The 20,219-nt window shown below is 42.8% G+C and overlaps 1 long non-coding RNA gene across 1 annotated transcript; it reads left to right on the top strand.

Moving 5' to 3' along the window:
* Positions 1-12,552: 12,552 nt before the first annotated feature.
* On the top strand, positions 12,553-19,502 carry LOC140212332 (uncharacterized). The gene is made up of 3 exons (XR_011889697.1): positions 12,553-12,711; positions 13,259-13,328; positions 19,440-19,502. It is a non-coding gene; the product is annotated as an uncharacterized lncRNA (long non-coding RNA).
* Positions 19,503-20,219: the final 717 nt, after the last annotated feature.

The following is a 20,219-nucleotide window of genomic DNA, read 5'->3' as shown; positions in this document are numbered from 1 at the left end:
TACTTTATGAAGTTCTTCAGTTAGTTACAAGAATTGCAAATCAGGGAGGTCAGGTAAAATTTCTATGGGTTCCAGCACATGTAGGGGTGAAGGGGAATGAGAGGGTGGATGAGTTGGCAAAGAGGGCGTTAAAGAAAGAAAATGTGGAAATGCACATTAGTATCAGTAAAGCAGAGGTTAAGTGTGTAATCTGGGAAAAAGTCAACCAAATGGGACAGGGAGGGGAAAGGGAGGCATTTATATCAAATACAAAAGAGTGTTGCAGTTACTAGGGTAGGTAATGGAAACAGAAGAGAGGAAATTGTGTGGACTAGGTTAAGGCTGGGGCATTGTGCATTAAACAAAACATTGAAAATGATAGGGAAACACCAGACAGGATTGTTTGGGGAATGTCAGGAAGAGGAGTCAGTAGAACATGTAGTTTTGTGTTGCAGGAAGTATGGGATACAGAGAGAGATGATGAGAAATAAATTAAGGGAGTTGGGGATGCAGGAATTCACATTAAAAGGGTTGCTGGGCATGGGTGAGAGAGCATGTCCGGGTATTTTTAGCGTTTTTAAGGGGTACAGGGGTTTTTTATAGAATATGACGAATAAACAGGAATAGGATACTAGGATGGTCAAAGATGGGTGAAGTGTGTGTGGTGTGGTGCACATTCTGGAGCAGAGGGTGGTGGTAATGCACCATTAAGCTGGATGCCAACTGCCGTAAAACAAGATACAGACAGCTTCAGTTGTTGATGCTGGCAGTGTCGGTTGCGTTGCAATGGGTGCAGAAAGCCTGACAACTCAAAGCATTGATATGCTCAGATTCATTCTCAGTTCTAGCAAGTTTAAGATCTTTTCACACAAACAGTCAGCAAGATGTACTTTATGAAGTCCTTCAGTTAGTTACAAGAATTGCAAATCAGGGAGGTCAGGTAAAATTTCTATGGGTTCCAGTACATGTAGGGGTAAAGGAGAATGAGAGGGTGGATGAGTTGGCAAAGAGGGCATTAAAGAAAGAAAACATAGAAATACATATTAGTATCAGCAAAGCAGATGTTAATTGTGTAATCTGGGGAAAAAAATCAACCAAATGTGGCAAGAAAGATGGGACAAGGAGGGGAAAGGGAGGCATTTATATCAAATACAAAAGAGTGTTTCAGGTACTAGGGTAGGTAGTGGATACAGAAGAGAGGAAACTGTGTGGTCTAGGTTAAGGCTGGGACATTGTGTATTAAACAAAACATTGAAAATGATAGGGAAACATCAGACAGGATTGTGTGAAGAATGTCAGGAAGAGGAGTCAGGAGAACATGTAGTTCTGAGTTGCAGCAAGTATGGGATACAGACAGATGATGAGAATTAAACTAAGGGAATTGGGGGTGCAGAAATTCACATTAAAAGGGTTGCTGGGCATGGGTGAGAGAGCACAGGTTAGGGTATTTTTAGCTTTCTTAAGGGGTACAGGGGTTTTTTATAGGATATGATGGATAAACAGGAATAGGGTACTAGGATGGCCAAGGATGGGAGGATAAAGTATAGGTCAGGGGGTGTGTGTGAGATTGGGTGAAGGGATTTAGGATGTACGTCTATTGCACACTCTGGAGCAGAAGGTGGCGGTAATGCACCATTAAGCTGGGTGCCAACCACCGTAAAACAAGACACAGACAGCTTCAGTTGCTGAGCTCACTGGAAAATGGTGGGGAGAGAGAGAAAGAACATCAAGGAAAGAGCCAAGCTGTTGGAGGAAGTTTTTGGCGAGAGTGGAAGTGAACTAGATATGGAGGTTGGCGGGAAAGAGGAATGGAAAGAAGAAGAAAAGAAAGAGGTATGGGATATCAAAGTCTGAGGAGTCAGTGGATGATCAAAACAGGACAGCAAAACAATAGAAAGATGATGAGATTAAAGCAATTATAAAACTAAGTGAAGGTGGTGTGTCTTTTGGTGATTGGAACCTGATTCGTTTGACAAAGATGCTCAACAAAATTAAAGGCGAGATTAAAAAAAGCAAAGATTTTACGAAATGGATCGCTATTAGTGAATTGTCAGGATAGTGCTCAGCAAGGCAAAGCGATAAAATTATGTAAAATAGATGGCAAAGAAGTACAATGCTCAATACCCAACAATAGAAAGTGGACTAGAGGAGTTATTTCAGGGATACCAACAAAAGTTACTATGGATGAGATTAATCAGAACATAAAAGGAGTTAAAATCATTGAGGCTAAATGTTTGAAAGTTACAAGAAACGGGGGAAAAAAGTGTGATAGTTTATAGGTAATGATTAACTTTGATGAAGAGAGATTGCTGACTAACGTTTACTTAGGGTATATGTGTTACGTGGTTAGAATATATAATATATATACAACTGCCTTTAAGATGCTATAAATGTCAGAAATTCCGGCACATTGCGGCGGTCTGCAGAGGAAAACAAAGATGTGGGGGATGCACTGGAGAACATGAATATGGGAAATGTGAAGCGGGAGCTAGGCTGAAATGCTGCAATTGTGGCAAGGAACACAGCGCAGCTTATCGAGGGTGCATTTATAGCAAGAAGGCTGCTGAGATACAATATGTAAAAGTAACTCAAGGAATCAGTTATGCAGAGACAGTGGAAAAAATCTGGGGGAAAAAAAGGCTGTCAAGCAAACATACAGGGAATAATAAATTGGTGAATTGCGAGGGCTGTAATATGAAAAATAAGGATACACGATTAATGAGTAGAAAGGATTTCATACTTTTTATGGTGGATGCAATTAATCAGTGCAAACAAGCAAAAGAACTGAGAAAATTAAAATTATAGTTAATATGCAGAAAAGTATTTTGGTATTAAAGGGATTGGGTGGGAAGAAGTCAAAGAAATACTGAATGGAGGATCCAACAGATCACAAGCAGGGGAGGTGGAATCTTAATGGCAGTATATTTATCACAAATGGTCAAGAATTTAAGAAATATGTTTCAGAACTTAAGGAAAATCCTCAGATTTTATGGTTGAAGCCCAGGGTAAATGTGCAGAACTCCCACAATAAATAGAAGTTCCCGACGAGAACAACTGTGAGTTGGAAAGAGATTGGAAAATGGAGGAAATTATTACAAGGATACAAAAGGAAAAGGAATTTGTTGCAAAGTGAATTATCTACATTCCGATTATAAAGTGAAAACATGGAAGCAAATGAAGAACTCCGAAGTCTCAGTAAACAACTGCAGGCTATGATCCAAGAAAAGGAAAATCTGAAAAAACAGATAGACTTGGAAAAACAGCAATTTTAAAAGTATAACATGTGATAATTACTATTCTTTAACAGGATGCTTTTAGTCTTACAAGTGATGTAGGTGAAATCAATGTAATTGAGGTAATGCAACTACATGAAAATGTGACAAAATTAGGAAAGAATAGCAGTTTGCAGCATTACCTAATGAGTGCATTAAGCATTCACGAGGAATTGCAGATACAGAGTGATGTTAATAGAGAACTGCAGGCTGAACTAGATTGTCTAAAATAGAGAACTCCAGGACATATTTGGTTGGAACAGGTGGCAGTAATGCACTGAAAAACTGATTGCCAACCACCATAAAACAAAACAGAAGAAGAAGCTTCAGTTGCTGGATTGTTCCTGTCTAAACCCCCTGTCTGAATCCCTTCTCTGCCCCTTCCTCCTGGAGCCTTGCCTTGCCTTGCCTGTAACCATTGCCTGCACCGCTGTCAAGTTCAACTGCCAGAGCAAGATAAGGAACTGTCTATCGTTGTTTTGAACTGTCTCTGTGTCCACGTGTCCGCTAGGTAGGTCTGGCCATTTGCCGCTACCTTGTGTTGGAAACCGTCTCTTTGTGCCCTCGCCTCTGCTGGGTAGGTCCATCCGTTTGCCGCTACCTTGAGTCTCTCAGTGTTCTGTGTATGAGTCCCGGACCTACATCCTGTTTCCAAAGAGGGATCCAGGCTCTGTGTTCCATGTCTCTGCATTCCTGTCCTCTCAAGTCCAAGGTTCTGCATTCCTGTCTCCCAAGACCAAGGCTCTGTGCTCCGCGTTCCTGTCCCCTTCGACCAAGTCAAGGCTTCGTGTTCTCGTCCTGTCCATGTGCATCGTCGTGTGCTGGAGTTCCCTCATCTTGCTCAGGAGTCTCTCGTTCTGTCCTGTAGCCTCGCCTAGTCCTGTCTCCCAAGGCCATGTCATGTCTTCGCCTAGTTCCGGGGTCCGAGCCTGAGTCAAGACCCATGTTCTGGGTTCTTGTCCAGTCTCCGGCTCGGAGTCCAAGCCCAGGCTCCTAGTTCCCAGTTCCTTGTCCTGGTCCCACTCGCCTAGCCAATGTCCTAGCACAAGTCTGTGTTCTTGTCCCAGCTCCTAGTCTGCATCCAGTCACGTCCCTAACTCTAGTCCTGTCCTGTTCCTAGTACTTCTGTGTCTGTGTCTTGCATTTGGGTCCACTCCCAGCGCCCCCCATTATGATACCAACATGATTGGCTGATTAGATATTTGCATTAACAAGCAGGTGTACCTAATAAAGTGGCCATTAAGTTAAATATATACATTTTATTTTGTAAAAAAAAAAAAAAATTCCAATATCCATAAACTGTATTAATATATTCATTTGAAATTCTGGTTCTTAGACACAAGCTGTCAACCAGCTGTTCCTTCAGTTTAATGTAATTTCTTCAAGGCAATGACACTTTGGGTGATCACATCAAAGATCAGTTAAACCACGGGATGTTTTTCTGACTTGCTCAGATCTTTGTAATCCATCTGCAGCTGGGCTTCCTGAATGCTCTGATTCCTCGACGGACTGTTTAACTATTTCTCCTGAGCCCACTGTAAAATTATAATTTAAATATTGTGGCATTAAAATATAAACACTTTTTATGCCTTGTGCATCAGAGCTGGCAGCCTCAATTTTCCCTCATATGATCCTCCCAGCCCATTATTCCATATTTGCTGTGTTCTCTTTCACTCATTCAGTTCCTCCAAAGCCACTTGTGTCTTCCTCCCTACCTGCCTAATTTAGTATTGTCAACAAATCTGGAAATACTGACAGGAGGACTCCTCAACCATATTGCTGACGGAGACTGAACGGTTTGGACAATTGTATTGCTCCCAGCAGAACATCTTTATTCACAATTTCAGAAGGCTTTGCGCACAGGCTGAGAAGGTTGGGCCACATACTATATTAATATATTCATTTGCATTCAATAATACCTAATACAAGGGGTCATAATTTTAAGCTGGTTGAAGAAACGTATAAGGGGGATGTCAGAGGTAAGTTTTATTAAAAAAAACATACTGTAGTGGGTGTATAGAATGTACTGCCCAGTGGAGTGTTGGAGGCCAATGCATTACGGATATTTAAGAGACTCTTAGACACAGGGATGAAAGAAAAATGGATGGTTACGTCAAAGGGAAGGGTTAGATTGATCATGGAGATTAAAAGGTTGGCAGGAAACGAGCTGAAAGGCAGGTACTGCGCAGTTTTTGCATTTATATGACACATCTCATGAAAAAGGCAGACACTAACTATTTCATGATCTCAGGAATAACTATATAATTTTATTCCCATTTTTGCTTACTTCCACAAATCAATTCTCAATCCATATCAGTATCTCAGTCCCAGTTTTCTAAGTTTTAACCTTCTCCATCTCCATGTAAAGCATTTCTGGCTAACATGAGAGCGCACAGTTTTAAGGGGCTAGGAAGTAGGTACAGAGGAGATGTCGGGTAAGTTTTTTTTATGCAGAGTGGTGAGTGCGTGGAATGAGCTGGCGGTGACGGTGGTGGAGGTGGATACAATAGGGTCTTTTAAGAGACTTTTGGATAGGTACATGGAGCTTAGAAAGATAAAGGGCTATGGGTAATCCGAGGTAATTTCTAAAGTAAGTACATGTTCGGCATGGCATCGTGGGCCAAAGGGCCTGTATTGTGCTGTAGGTTTTCTATGTTTCTAAAACCCAAATACGTCACATCCATTGGTCACCCCTTATCTACTCTGTCATACTCATTTTCCCAGAATGTCAGCAGATGAATCAAAAATTAAAAGAGCCTTGAACATGTAAACTTATTTTCCATTCATTAATTGATGGCAACTCTGCTCAACCCCATTATTCTTTCCAAGATGTTCAGTTACTATGACTGAACATCTTAGTATAGATTTCAGCAATTTCCCCACAACTGACATTTCGCTGCCAAGTTGCTGGTTCCCAGTTTTCTCTTTGCCTCCTTTCTTAAACATTGGGGCCAAATTTGCTACCCTCTGATCTACAGAAATAATTCTAGAATCTATAAAGTGCTGGATGATGACTAGTCTGTGGGGATTCATTGTCTTTTAAGTTCGCCAATTGCAACGCGTGTTATGACACAGACAAAACACAGCAGGTCGGGAGGCAGCTATAAAATGTTGATGTTTTGGGCTGAGAACCTTCATCTGGACTGGAATGGAAGGGGGAGAAGGCCAGCATAAGAATGTGGGGGAAGGAGAGAAGTACAAGGTGATTGGTGAAACCAGGTAAGGGGGAGAAGGTTGGTGGGGAGGGTGGGTGAATCAAGAAATTGGGAGATGATAGATGGAAGAGGTAAAGGGGCAATGAAGGAATCTGATTGGAGAGGAGATGAGACCATAAGAGAAATGGAAGGAAGATGATCTCAAGAGGGAAAAGATGGACAGTTGAGAAGAGAAAGGGTAAAAGGGGAGCCAGAATGGGGAATGGAAAAAGAGAGAGAAGTGGGAAAGAAATTACCAGAAATTAGAAAAATCAATGTTCATGCCATCAGATTGGAGGCTATGTAGATGGAACATGAGATATTGTTCCTCTGATCTGAGTGTGACCTCATTGTGGCAGTAGAGGAGACCATGGACAGACATGTTGGAAATAGGTTTCCACTGGGAAATGCTGCCTTTTGTGGCTGATAGAGTGAAGTTCTTATATCGGGTCTCACTGATGTAAAGTAGACCACAGCAGGAGCACGAAATACAACAGATTCACAGGTGATGTGTTGCCTCCCTTGGAAGGACTGTTTGGGACCCTGAATGGTAGTGAGGGAGGAGGTGTAGGGGCAGGTGAAGCACTTGTCCTGCTTGCAGGGGTAAGTGCCAGGAGGCAGTTCAGTGGGACGGGACGGGTGGACAAGGCAGTCATATAGAGAGCAATTGCGTGGTACTTTTTTTGTTTGTTCATTGCCAATAGACCCCAAGACCCTTATTTCTAGGAGGATTCTTTGCATCTTATTCCATGAAAGACATATGGCACTTGTTTAAATTCTCTGCCATCTCTTTTTCTTCTCCATTATAAAATATTCTCTCATCTACGTCTGTGAGGGAACCTCATTTATCCATTCATATACCTGATGAAGCTCCTACAATCCACATTTGTTTCTTCCTATCTTCCCCCCAGCAAAACAAAAAGATGAGTTTTGCTGAAAAAAATATTGCTGAGGAATTCACCCCCCCCCCCCCCCATCCCATCCATCTGGAAATATTCACTGAAACACACTGTTTTATATGGAATAGCTTGGGCACAGAGAGAGGAGGTGTGTCAGCAGATTGTTTTGTCATAGAACAATGAAATGCCACTTGAGAACAGATTGCTGCTTTCCCTCATCATATGTCACCCTGAAGCAATTTACTGAGCTCCAGGAGCAGGATGCTGCTGCACACAGCAGCTCTGGGTTTCTGTCAGAACAAAGAGACTGCTCTGCTGAATTAGCAGACAAAAGCCGCACATTAGCAGATCACCTTCCTACAGGAGAACAAATAAAAGACCACAACACATAGAAGCAGAATTAGGCCATTCAGCCCATTAAGTCTACTCCACCACAGCTGATTTATTTCAACTCTCAACACCATTCTCCTGCCTTCTCCCTGTAACCTTCGACACCAGTCAACTTCTGCATTAAATATACTCATTGACTTGGTCTCCTTATCCGTCTGTGGTAATGAATTCCACAGATTTACCACCCTCTGGCTAAAGAAATTCCTCCTAATCTCTGTTCTAAAGGGATGTCCTTATATGCTGTGGCTGTGCCCCCTGGTGTTAGTCTCTTCCACTGTATGGCTACTTGAGGAACAGAAATGCCCAGTCAGGTCTATTTGGTGTGAGTGGAATTGCAGTTCTCTCTAAGAGGACAAGGACTAGACATCTGTGCTTGGAAACTCCTTCAGGCTCAGCGGTGACCTGAAGGTTGAAACCATGGTGGAAGAGTTTCTTGGACAATTCACAGTTGTACTGTTGTCCATCCTGTTCCAAGTCTCCTGGTATGTCACCGAATACAAGATAAGGATAGTCATCCATCCACATGGATGCCAGATTACCTTATGCAATGGCACAAGTGGCACAGATGTCTTTGCCAATGACCAGCAATCCCACACTGCTCCCTCAGCTGGCTGTGGATAGGAGTCATGCAGTGGTTCTCCAAGCTATTCCTCATATGGTTCATATAGTGAAACACAGCTTGGTTGACAGCAAGGAAGGGATGTATTTCGCACTTTATGGAACATAGAAAATAGAAATCTACAGTACATTAGTCCCAGTTATAGTCACTCTATTGATCCCGGGGGAAGTTGGTTTTCGTTACAGTTGCACCAGAAATAATTACATAGTAATAAAACCATAAATAATTAAACAGTAATATGTAAATTATGCCAGGAAATAAGTCCAGGACCAGCCTATTGGCTCAGGGTGTCTGACCCTCCAAGGGAGGAGTTGTAAAGTTTGATGGTCACAGGCAGGAATGACTTCCTATGACGCTCTGTGTTGCATCTCAGTGGAATGAGTCTCTGGCTGAATGTACTCCTGTGCCCAACCAGTACATTATGTAGTGGATGGGAGACATTGTCCAAGATGGCATGCAACTTAGACAGCATCCTCTTTTCAGACACCACCGTCAGAGAGTCCAGTTCCATCCCCACCACATCACTGGTCTTACGAATGGGTTTGTTGATTCTGTTTGTGTCTGCCACCCTCAGCCTGCTGCCCCAGCACACAACAGCAAACATGATAGCACTGGCCACCACAGACTCGTAGAACATCCTCAGCATTGTCCGGCAGATGTTAAAGGACCTCAGACTCCTCAGGAAATAGAGACGGCTCTGACCCTTCTTGTAGACAGCCTCAGTGTTCTTTGACCAGTCCAGTTTATTGTCAATTCGTATCCCCAGGTATTTGTAATCCTCCACCATGTCCACACTGACCCCCTGGATGGAAACAGAGGTCACCGGTACCTTAGCTCTCCTCAGGTCTACCACCAGCTCCTTAGTCTTTTTCACATTAAGCTGCAGATAATTCTGCTCACACCATGTGACAAAGTTTCCTACCATAGCCCTGTACTCAGCCTCATCTCCCCTGCTGATGCATCCAACTATGGCAGAGTCATCAGAAAACTTCTGAAGATGACAAGACTCTGTGCAGTAGTTGAAGTCCGAGGTGTAAATGGTGAAGAGAAAGGGAGACAAGACAGTCCCCTGTGGAGCCCCGGTGCCACTGATCACTCTGTCAGACACACAGTGTTGCAAGCACACGTACTGTGGTCTGCCAGTCAGGTAATCAAGAATCCATGACACCAGGAAAGCATCCACCTGCATCACTGTCAGCTTCTCCCCCAGCAGAGCAGGGTGGATGGTGTTGAACGCACTGGAGAAGTCAAAAAACATGACCCTCACAGTGCTCGCTGGCTTGTCCAGGTGGGCGTAGACCCGAATCAGCAGGTAGACGATGGCATCCTCAACTCCTAGTCGGGGCTGGTAAGTGAACTGGAGAAGTGTGGCCTGACCATCGGCCAGAGCAGCGCCAGAATAAGTCTCTTCAGGGTCTTCATGATGTGGGAGGTCAATGCCACTGGTCTGTAGTCATTGAGGTCGCTGGGGCGTGGCGTCTTCGGCACAGGGACGAGGCAGAACGTCTTCCGCGGTACAGGAACCCTTCGGAGCCTCAGGCTCAGGTTGAAGACATGGCGAAGTACTCCACATAGCTGAGGGGCACAGGCTTTGAGCACCCTGGTACTGACACCATCCGGTCCTGCAGCCTTGCTTGGGTTGAGACGTTTCAGCTGTCTTCTCACCTGTTCAGCTGTGAAGCCCACCGTGGTGGTTTCGTGTGGGGAAGTGGTATAGTCATGAGAGCAGGGTGGGGGACTGTGAGGAGGGGTAGGAGGGGAGAGTGGAATATGTGTTGGTTGGGGGCCGACCAGATGACTCATGTGGGGGATGGGCAGGGGCCACAATGTCAAATCTGTTAAAGAACAGGCCCTTCGGCCCACAATGGTGTGCTGACCATGTAACCTACTCTAGAAACTGCCTAGAATTACCCTAACACATAGCCTTTGATTTTTGTAAGCTCCATGTACCCATCTAAGTGTCTGTTAAAAGACCTATTTTATCCACCTCTGCCACCTTTACTGGCAATGCATTCCACGCACCCACCAATCTCTGTGTGAAAAACTTAGCCCCGACAACCCCTCTGTACTTACTTCCAAGCACCTTAAAACTGTGCCCACTCGTGTTAGCCATTTCAGCCCTGGGAAAAAGCCTCTGGCTATCCACACAGTCAGTGCCTCTCGTCATCTTATACTCCTCTGTCAGGTCACCTCTCATCCTCTGTCACTCCAAGGAGAAAAGGCCAAGTTCACTCAATCTATTCTCATAAGGCATGCCCTCCAATCTAGGCAACATCCTTGTAAATCTCCTCTGCGCTCTCTCTATAGTATCCATGTTCTTGTAGAGAGAACTGAACACTGTACCTCAAGTGGGGTCTAACTATGGTCTTATATAGCTGTAACATTACCTCACAGCTCCTGAACTCAATCCCACCATTCATGAAGACCAACACACTGTACGCCTTCTTAACAACACTGTCAACCTGCACAGCAGCTTTGAGTGTCCTATGGACATGGACCCAAAGATCTCGCTGATTTCCCAACTGCCAAGAGTCTTACCATTAATATTATATTCTGTCTTCAAATTTGATCTACTGAAATGAATCACTTTACACTTGTCTGGGTTGAGCTCAATCTGCTACTTCTCAGTCCAGTTCTGCATTCTTTCGAAGTTGCGTTGTAACTTCTGACAACCCTCCAGACTATCCACAACACCCTGAAATTTTTGTGTCATTAGCAAATTTACTAATCTACCCTTTTACTTCCTCATCCATGTTATAACAATCACAAAGAGGAGGGGTCATGATGGTCTTCATGATGGTCTTATTTTGATTTCATTATGAGAACAATTAGGAAGGCAAATGATACATCTTTATTCCAATAGGTTTTGATAGAAGAGAATGATAAGGTTGTACTGAAACCATGTCAGGAATGTTGTGTATAAATTTGTTCTTTTTAACTACATGCCACAGAAGAAGTTGAAGGAACTTTTAAATCAGAATGCTTCCAGGGATGACTGGTTTGCTACGTGAAGAGAGGTAGAGCAGTTAAAGTCCATATTCTCTAGATCTTAGAAGAATTACAAGTTATCTACATGAAGCTTACATTTTAAGAGGGTTGACAGAGTGGTTGAATTCTGCCTGTTTCATCTTGTTGAAGAGTCCAGAACTAGGGAGTCAGAGTCTGTGAATAAGGAGTTGGCTATTTGGATATAAAATTAGAAGAAACTCCAACATGATGTATGCAATGAATCTTTTGAGCTTCAAATCAGAGGGCTGTAGAATCTCGGTATTTGAGAGATTGTCAGATACACCGAATGTTCAGGGAACCAAGGGTTATGGAAATAGTGCTGAGGTGGAAGATCAGACCAAGGTGGAAGATCAATTGTGATCTTGATGACCACGCACAAAATGCTGGAGGAATTCAGAAGGTCAGGCAGCATATATGGAAATGAATAAAGAATTGATGTTTCAGACTGAGATTCTTCATTAGATCTCATGATTAGTGGAGAACACTTAGCTTTCTTCTGCTTCATGGTCTTACATAGGTGAGTTTTACATTATGTAACTGAGAAAGAGTGCATAGAAAATTTACGAGGTTGTTGCCGGGACTTGAGGGCCTGAGTTATAAAGGTTGAATAGATTATTTCCCTGAAAGTGTAGGAGAATTTGAAAGTCATATACAAAATATTGAGTGATTTGGACAGGGTAAATGCAAGCAGGCCTTTGCCCCTGAGGTTGGGTTAGACTAGAACTAGAATTCATAGGTTAAGACAGAAAGGAGAAATATTTAAAAGGAACCTGAGGGGGAACTGCTTCACCCAAAGTGTGGTGCAAGTGTGGAATGAGCTGCTAGCAGAAGTGGTGGATGCAAGTTTGATTGCAACATTTAAGAGAAATTTCGATAAAAGAAGTGGAGCTTAGGAGGGTCCTTTGCGTGCATTTTCAGAAAGCTCTATTTCCATCTTTAATATCTCTATTTTTCTCTTTCAGTGTTCTTTTGAAGACCCTGACCTGGAGTTACACGCTGACTACAATTCTTTGCGGGAATAGGACCTGCTCTCGGGGTTTCACAACCAGCCGTTGTTGTTCGGCACGACAAAGGCTCGGCCTAAGAGTCTGGGTCGGATTCGGAAGCCTGGGATCTCGGGGCTCTGGAGACAGGCGGATCGAGGCTGGGTGTCACGACAGGAGACCCGTGTGTCGTGGGGAGTCGGGACATCTGCGACTGTGTGCCCAGTATTTTGGGCACAGAGCTCGAAAAAATTGATGTGGTAGACTTTTAACATCGTAAACCAGCAAGTTGTTTGTTATGTCTTCCCGCTCGCTGGGAAATGAAGACATCTCTTTCTCCCTTACTAGGGCGAGAGAGAACCTGTGGTATGTTGAATACTGGGTAAAATGCGAAGTCTTTGGGGTAGCTGCAAGTCTGTGTCTTTGCTGTTGCTTTGCTCACGCTTGAGTGCTCGGTGGTGGGTGCCAATGCTTTTATTTTGCCGGTGGGGGGAAGGGGGAATGTTGCCTACTGCCGCTTACGCACGGGAGAGGGTAACTGGGGAGGGGACTTTGGCGTTCTAACATTTAACTGTCATTCATTCTTTGGGGCACTCCTCTGTTTTTGTGGATGTTTGTGAAGATAAAGCATTTCAGGATGTATATTGTATACATTTCTCTGACATTAAATTGTACCTTTGAACCTTTGATAAGTACATGGATGGGAGGGCTATGGAGCACTATGGACTTGGTACAGGTTGATATCACTAGGCAGAACAACCACTTGGCATGGACTAGATTGGCTGAAAGGCCTGTTTCTGTGCGATAGTGCTCCGTAACTCTAATTTAGCAGTCAGATATCTTAAACACTTTAATGATTTCCATTGCCCATGAGGGTCTGATTACACTTTTGTTGCTTTTTTTTAAAAAACAGAAACTTCTTTTGATCAGCAGAAAAAGAGTTCTAAGTAAGAAAATGATCACATCAACAGCATGGAATAAAGGTAAAAGAAATGATGTATCTGGTGGACAATATAATTTAATGGATTCCAGCCTATAGACAACACAGAATTAAAATAAAGCCAGCACGATGTGAATAATACATTCCTACCTTGATATAATCAAGCTTTGGATGTATACCAGGAAAAAGAGAGGTGAACATTCACACTCAATGAGTTGTGGGCTTTTGGTTGAGGTACTGATTTCTGTGGTGGGTCACGGGGTCTGGATTTCTCTGTGTGCAGTTCCTGCTCTCTTGCTGTGCTGCCTTCTTCCTTCCCTTTGATGCTGCAGACCCAGTATGGGAGGAGTCAGAGGCATGAGAATAAGTCTTCTCATGCCTCTGACTCCTCTCGTACTGGGTCTTCAGGCTCTGGGGCTCTTCCTCTGGGACATGCTGCGACCTTATAACATTACACCATGCAATGGCCGAGCATAAAATCTGTGCACCTGCTGGGACCATACAGAGGGCACCCTAACCTGATGGAGACACCTGATTCACACCTTGAGGAAGCCTACAACCTTCTACGATGTGCCTCTGTAATCACTTGGCTGTTAACAAACAATGGTTTGCAGCAATGAGAGACAATTTTTGTGCAACCAGAGATGGAAACGGTTTCTCTTGTTCACCTAGGGTTTAACTTTCTGAGCAATGGCAGTTTCTGAAGATATCTTCTATCTCTGAAAGTCGAAGCAGATACAACTGCAACATTGAAGAGGCGATTGGATACATTCAGGGGCTTGGAGGGTCACGGGCTGAAAGTGGAAAATTGGGACCAACAGGGGTTAACAGCATGCACCAGATGGGCCAAACAGCCTGTTTCAGTGCTCTAATGCTTAAAAAAACTAAATCTAAAACTCATTACTGAATGATATGGTGTATTTAACAGCTGAAATTCTCATACAATGCAGTGTCAAGTTGTCACATTAGTAGGTATTTATTACTGAAGGATTTGACATGTGATCAGGGTTGGAGTTTTGGAAGAAACTAAGGATTCATTGGGGAAAGCAGGTGTCACTGGAATGAACAACTTTTGTTGCCATATGAGAGGATAGTGAAAAAGCATTACTTGGACTGACTTGACATGTAAATCATGGCCACGCTGAAAGCAACAGGAAATCAAGACCAGAATCTTGAGAGGCAGGAGACTGGAGATCTTGGCACCTGCACATTCCTGACCTACTATGGTTATTGGCTCAATTATGGTTACAGTGGGGGCAACCATTTAGCCGATGTAGATACTCTAATGCTTATTCTAGGCATGAAGATGGGCTCTACTTCTTTACCAATACGGTGAAACATCTCGACTTCCAGTATTAAGGTGGTGCTAGTGACGCAAATGAATGAATTAAACAATTGAAACAATTTTTTTTATTGCACGTTGTACTGAAAATGGGTGATGGTTTCGGAGTTTGATGACTGGTTAATTACGCTGACACTAGTTAAATTCACTGCAGCTGATGGGATCAGAGGGTAATAATCATCTCCTGCAACATTGTAGACCCAGCATTGCTACACGAGACATGAAAGCCTATAATCTCATTGTGTTGCATAGTAAATTAGTAGGAAATTTACCAGGAAGTATATGAACTTGAATGTAATTATACTTAGCACAGCAAGTAATAACACAGGTGAATGCTCAAAGGGGGCACTACCTACTGCTTTACTCTTTTGTTCCTTATTCTTTTAATTACAGATCTGCTTCCTTATCTGAATGATTGTGTTTAGCAACACTACTGATAGTTCAATGCACCATATTACAAACACCAGCAGCTCATTTAAATGAGATCATACCAATTATCCCCACATTGAAAAAAAATGTACACAAAACTTTACAGAGAACCATAGCAGTGTATTGAGGACATAGGTACAAATACGACACCTTTTACTTTGCACTTTGTTCATGTGGATGAAAATGATGAAATAGCTGTTCTCGATTTAGCCCTCCTGCACAGAAGAAGAAAAGATAAAGTCTAGACCAGGGGTTCCCTACCTTAATTATGCCATGGACCCCTACTGTTAACCAAGGGAGTCCATCTCCAGGTTGGAAACCCCTGGTCTATACCTTTAACAATTGAAGAACATCCCAAAGCACTTTATAGTCAATTAACTACTTTAAAAAAGTTGTCATTAATCTGCTGAGGAAATATGGCACCAATATGGACTCAAGATTTCAAGACAATTAGAAGCTGACAAGATTATCTGTTTTAGGAAGTTAATTGATGATAAAGGATGTCAAGAGTGAAGGTAGGACCTATCAGAGATAAAGGTGAGAACATGTGCCTGGAGGCTGTGGAAGTGAGCGAGGTCCTCAATGAATACTTCTCTTCGGTATTCACCAATGAGAGGGAACTTGTTGACGATAAGGACAATATGAGTGAGGTTGATGTTCTAGGGCATGTTGATATTAAGGGAGAGGAGGTGTTAGGACGGATAAGTCTCCGGGTCCTGACAGAATATTCCCCAGGCTGCTCCACGAGGCGAGGGAAGAGACTGCTGAGCCTCTGGCTGGGATCTTTATGTCTTCGTTGTCTACAGGAATCGTACCGGAGGATTGGAGGGAGGTGAATGTTGTCCCCTTGTTCAAAAAAGGTAGTAGGGATAGTCTGGGTAATTATAGACCAGTGAGCCTTACGTCTGTGGTGGGAAAGCTGTTGGAAAAGATTCTTAGAGATAGGATCTATGGACATTTAGAGAATCATGGTCTGATCAGGGACAGTCAGCATGGCTTTGTGAAGGGCAAATCGTGTCTAACAAGCCTGATATTCTTTGAGGAGGTGACCAGGTACATAGATGAGGGTAGTGCTGTGGATGTGATCTATATGGATCTTAGTAAGGCATTTGACAAGGTTTCACATGGTAGGCTTATTCAGAAAGTCAGAAGGCATGGGATCCAGGGAAGTTTGGCCAAGTGGATTCAGAATTGGCTTGCCTGCAGAAGGCAGACGGTCATGGTGGAGGGAGTACTTTCGGGTTGGAGGGTTGTGACTAGTGGTGTCCCACAAGGATCGTTTCTGGGACCTCTACTTTTCGTGATTTTTATTAACGACCTGGATGTGGGGGTAGAAGGGTGGGTTGGCAAGTTTGCAGACGATACAAAGGTTGGTGGTGTTATAGATAGTGTAGAGGATTGTCAAAGATTGCAGAGAGACATTGATAGGATGCAGAAGTGGGCTGAGAAGTGGCAGATGGAGTTTAACCCAGAGAAGTGTGAGGTGGTACACTTTGGAAGGACAAACTCCAAGGCAGAGTGCGAAGTAACTGGCAGGGTACTTGGTAGTGTGGAGGAGCAGAGGGATCTGGAGTTGTATGTCCACAGATCCCTGAAAGCTGCCTCACAGGTAGGTAGGGTAATTAAGAAAGCTTATAAGGTGTTAGCTTTCATAAGTCGAGGAATAGAGTTTAAGAGTCGCAATGTATTGGTGCAGCTCTATAAAACTCTGGTTAGGCTACACTTGGAGTACTGTGTCCAGTTCTGGTCGCTTCACTGTAGGAAGAAAGTGGAAGCATTGGAAAGGGTACAGAGGAGATTTACCAGGATGCTGCCTGGTTTAGAGAGTATGGATTATGATCAGAGATTAAGGGAGCTAGGGCTTTACTCTTTGGAGAGAAGGAGGATGAGAGGAGACATGATAGAGATATACAGATATGAAGAGGAATAGATAGAGTGGACAGCCAGCACCCCTTCCCCAGGGCACCATTGCTCAATACAAGAGGACATGGCTTTAAGGTAAGGGGTGGGAAGTTCAAGGGGGATATTAGAGGAGGGTTTTTTACTCAGAGAGTGGTTGGTGTGCGGAATACACTGCCTGAGTCAGTGGTGGAGGCAGATATACCAGTGAAATTTAAGAGACTACTGGACAGGTATATGGAGGAATTAAAGGTGGGGCGTATTATGGGAGGCAGGGTTTGAGGGTCGGTACAACGTTGTGGGCCAAAGGGTCTGTACTGTGCTGTACTATTCTATGTTCATGCACCAATTAAAGTTCAAAATTCAAAGTGATCTTATTATCGAAGTAAAGATATGTCACCATATGCAACTCTAAGATTCATATTCTTGCAGCATTCACAGTAAATAACTGTGCAAATAAAAAAAGAAAAAATAATAACAACAAATAAATAAGCAACAATTATTGAGAACATGAGATGAAGAGCCATTGAAAGTGAGTCCATAGGTCGTGGTAAAGTTGAGTATAGAATCATTTGAGGAAGACAGATGAAAGGAAATTATAGGCCAGTTAACCTAACTTCAGTGGCTGGAAAGATGTTGGAGTCCATTACTGAGGCTGAGGTTTTGAGGTATCTGGAGGTACATGAAAAAATAGTCCAAAGTCAACATGGTTTCCTTCAGGGGAAATCTAGTCTGACAAATCTGTTGGAATTCTTTGAGGAAATAAAGAAGCAGGAGAGTCAGTGGATGCTGTTTACTTGGATTTTCAGAAGGCCTTTAACAAGGTGTCACACATGAGGCTGCTTAACAAGATAAGAGCCCATGGTATTGCAAGGAAGACACTAGCATGGATAGATGACTGGCTGACTGCCAGGACGGAAAGAGTGGGAATAAAGGGGGTCTTTTCTGGATGGCTGTTGGTGACTAGAGGTGTACCACAGGAGTCAGTGTTGGACCCGTTTCTTTTCACGTGATATGTCAATAATTTGGATGATGGAATTGAAGGCTTTGTGGCCAACTTTCTGGGTGATACAAAGAAAGGTGAAGGGGCAGGTAATGTTGAGGAAGCAGGGAGTCTGCAGAAGGACTTAGACAGATTGAGAGAATGGGCAAACAAGTGGCAGATGGAATATAGTCTAGGGAAATGTATAATCATGCACTTGAGTAGAAGGAATAAAGATGTAGACTATTTTCTAAACAGGGAGAAAATTAAAAAATTGGAGGTGCAAAGGGACTTGGGAGTCCGTATGTAGGATTCCCTAAAGGTCAACTTGCAGGTTGAGTCAGTGGCAAAGAAGGCAAATGCAATGTTAGCATTCATTTCAAGAGGACTAGAATATAATATCAAGGATATAATGCTGAGGCTGTATAAGGCATTGGTTTGACTGCACTTGGTGTATTGTGAGCAGTTTTGGGCCCACTATCTAAGGCAGGATGAGCTGGAATTGGAGAGGGTCCAGAGAAGGTTCATAAGAGTGATTCAGTGAATGAAAACTTTAACATCTGAGGAGTATTTGATGGCTCTCCCTGGAGTTGAGAAGAATGAGAGAAGTTCTCATTGAAAGCTATCAGATATTGAAGAGCCTAGATAGAGTGGATGTGGAATGAATATTTCCTATCATAGGGGAGTCTAGGACTAGAGGGCACAGCCTTAGAATAGAGGGACATCCATTTAGAACACAAATGAGAAAGAATTTCTTTAGCCAGAGGGTGGTGAATCTGTGGAATTCATTGACACAGAGGGCTGTGCAGGCCAAGTCATTGAGTACATTTAAAATGGAAATTGATAGGTTCTTGGTTAGTTAACGTTTACAGGGAAAAGTCAGGAGAATGGGGTTGAGAGGGATAATAAATCAGCCATGATGGAATGGTGGAGCAGACTTGATGGGCTGAATGGCCTAATACTGTGTTTCTATATCAGATGGTTCTATGGATACAAAGGCCACATAACACAGGTGCTGGAAACATGGAATAAAAGATACTAGAAATGCTCAATAGATATTTTGACTAAATAATCTTAAACATATAAAGGAATACAGCACAGGAACAGGTCCTTCTGCTCATGATGTCTATGTTGATTACAATGTCAATTCCATCTGCCTGCTTATGGTCTTGTATCCCTCCAATCACTGTCTGTTCATTTGTCTAACTAAATGCTTCAAAAAAAACAATTCAGAGTTGATGGAAACTCTGCAAATTGGAGGACTAAATTAAGTCCATAGACTGATTGATAGAAAGTGCAAGTGTGAAAAACAAGCATTGTGCAGAAGTTAATTAATTCTAGGTCTCATTTTGAACTTGGTTGGTGTTTTTGCCTGGTTTCCCCCAATGCATAATTTGGAAAAATATAATCAATGAGGATATCTAATTACTCAGAATAGATCATTAAAGTACTCAGCAAGAACAAATCCAAACTAATACCTACACTATGATGAAAACCTACAGGGGGAATTTCACCTGGATATTTTGGAATCTAGAAGAGGAAGCCATTCAGCCCAATAATCCCAGGTGAGCCCTTTTAAAATTACTATTCATCTATTCCGTTGCCCATTCTCTTTCCCCAAAGTTTTGTATACTCATCCAAATTCCTTTCAGAAAGGTAATATTGAATTCCCCCTTAACAGTCGCTCACACATTAGAAGTCAAGATTAAAAACAACTTACTCAGTAATATTCTTTCCTCTGTTCTCCTCACACAGCTCCCCATTTTCCCACCCAAGCAGCTCTTTCACCAGTTAATAAAAAACCTGTCGTTTGCTTAATAGCTTTGGAGGGTGGAAACACCCTCCCCCCACACCTTTGACTACTTCAAAGTCCCTTATAACTTGTAATACTTCTATTAAGTCTCCTTTTAATGTCCTTGTCACTGAGAGCAGCCTCTGGTTCACCAGTATCTCCGCAGAAGTGAAGCACCACTGACCTGGCTGTTTTCTAGTAAAAGAAGCCCCATGCACCCTTTGAAGGCCTTGGCACCCATCTTAAACCTGAATCTGGGAAATGAGAGCCAGCTGAGGCACAATTTGTAATTTATAAAAGTTTTTGCATAATTTCCTGTATTCTCTGTGGCTCTATTTATAATGCAAGAACACCATCTGTTTTCTTTTATTAAACAGGGGTCAAGAAGTTACTGTCTGGAAACGTATTACCAATCCTTCTATATTATTGATTTATCATTATATCTGCAGGCATACATTTTTGAAAAGTTGTTACTTAAATTTTAAAAATT

The sequence above is a fragment of the Mobula birostris genome, chromosome 19 (genome assembly GCF_030028105.1).
Source record: "Mobula birostris isolate sMobBir1 chromosome 19, sMobBir1.hap1, whole genome shotgun sequence".
NCBI lineage: Eukaryota > Metazoa > Chordata > Chondrichthyes > Myliobatiformes > Myliobatidae > Mobula > Mobula birostris.
This window is presented reverse-complemented; position numbering and strand designations above follow the sequence as displayed.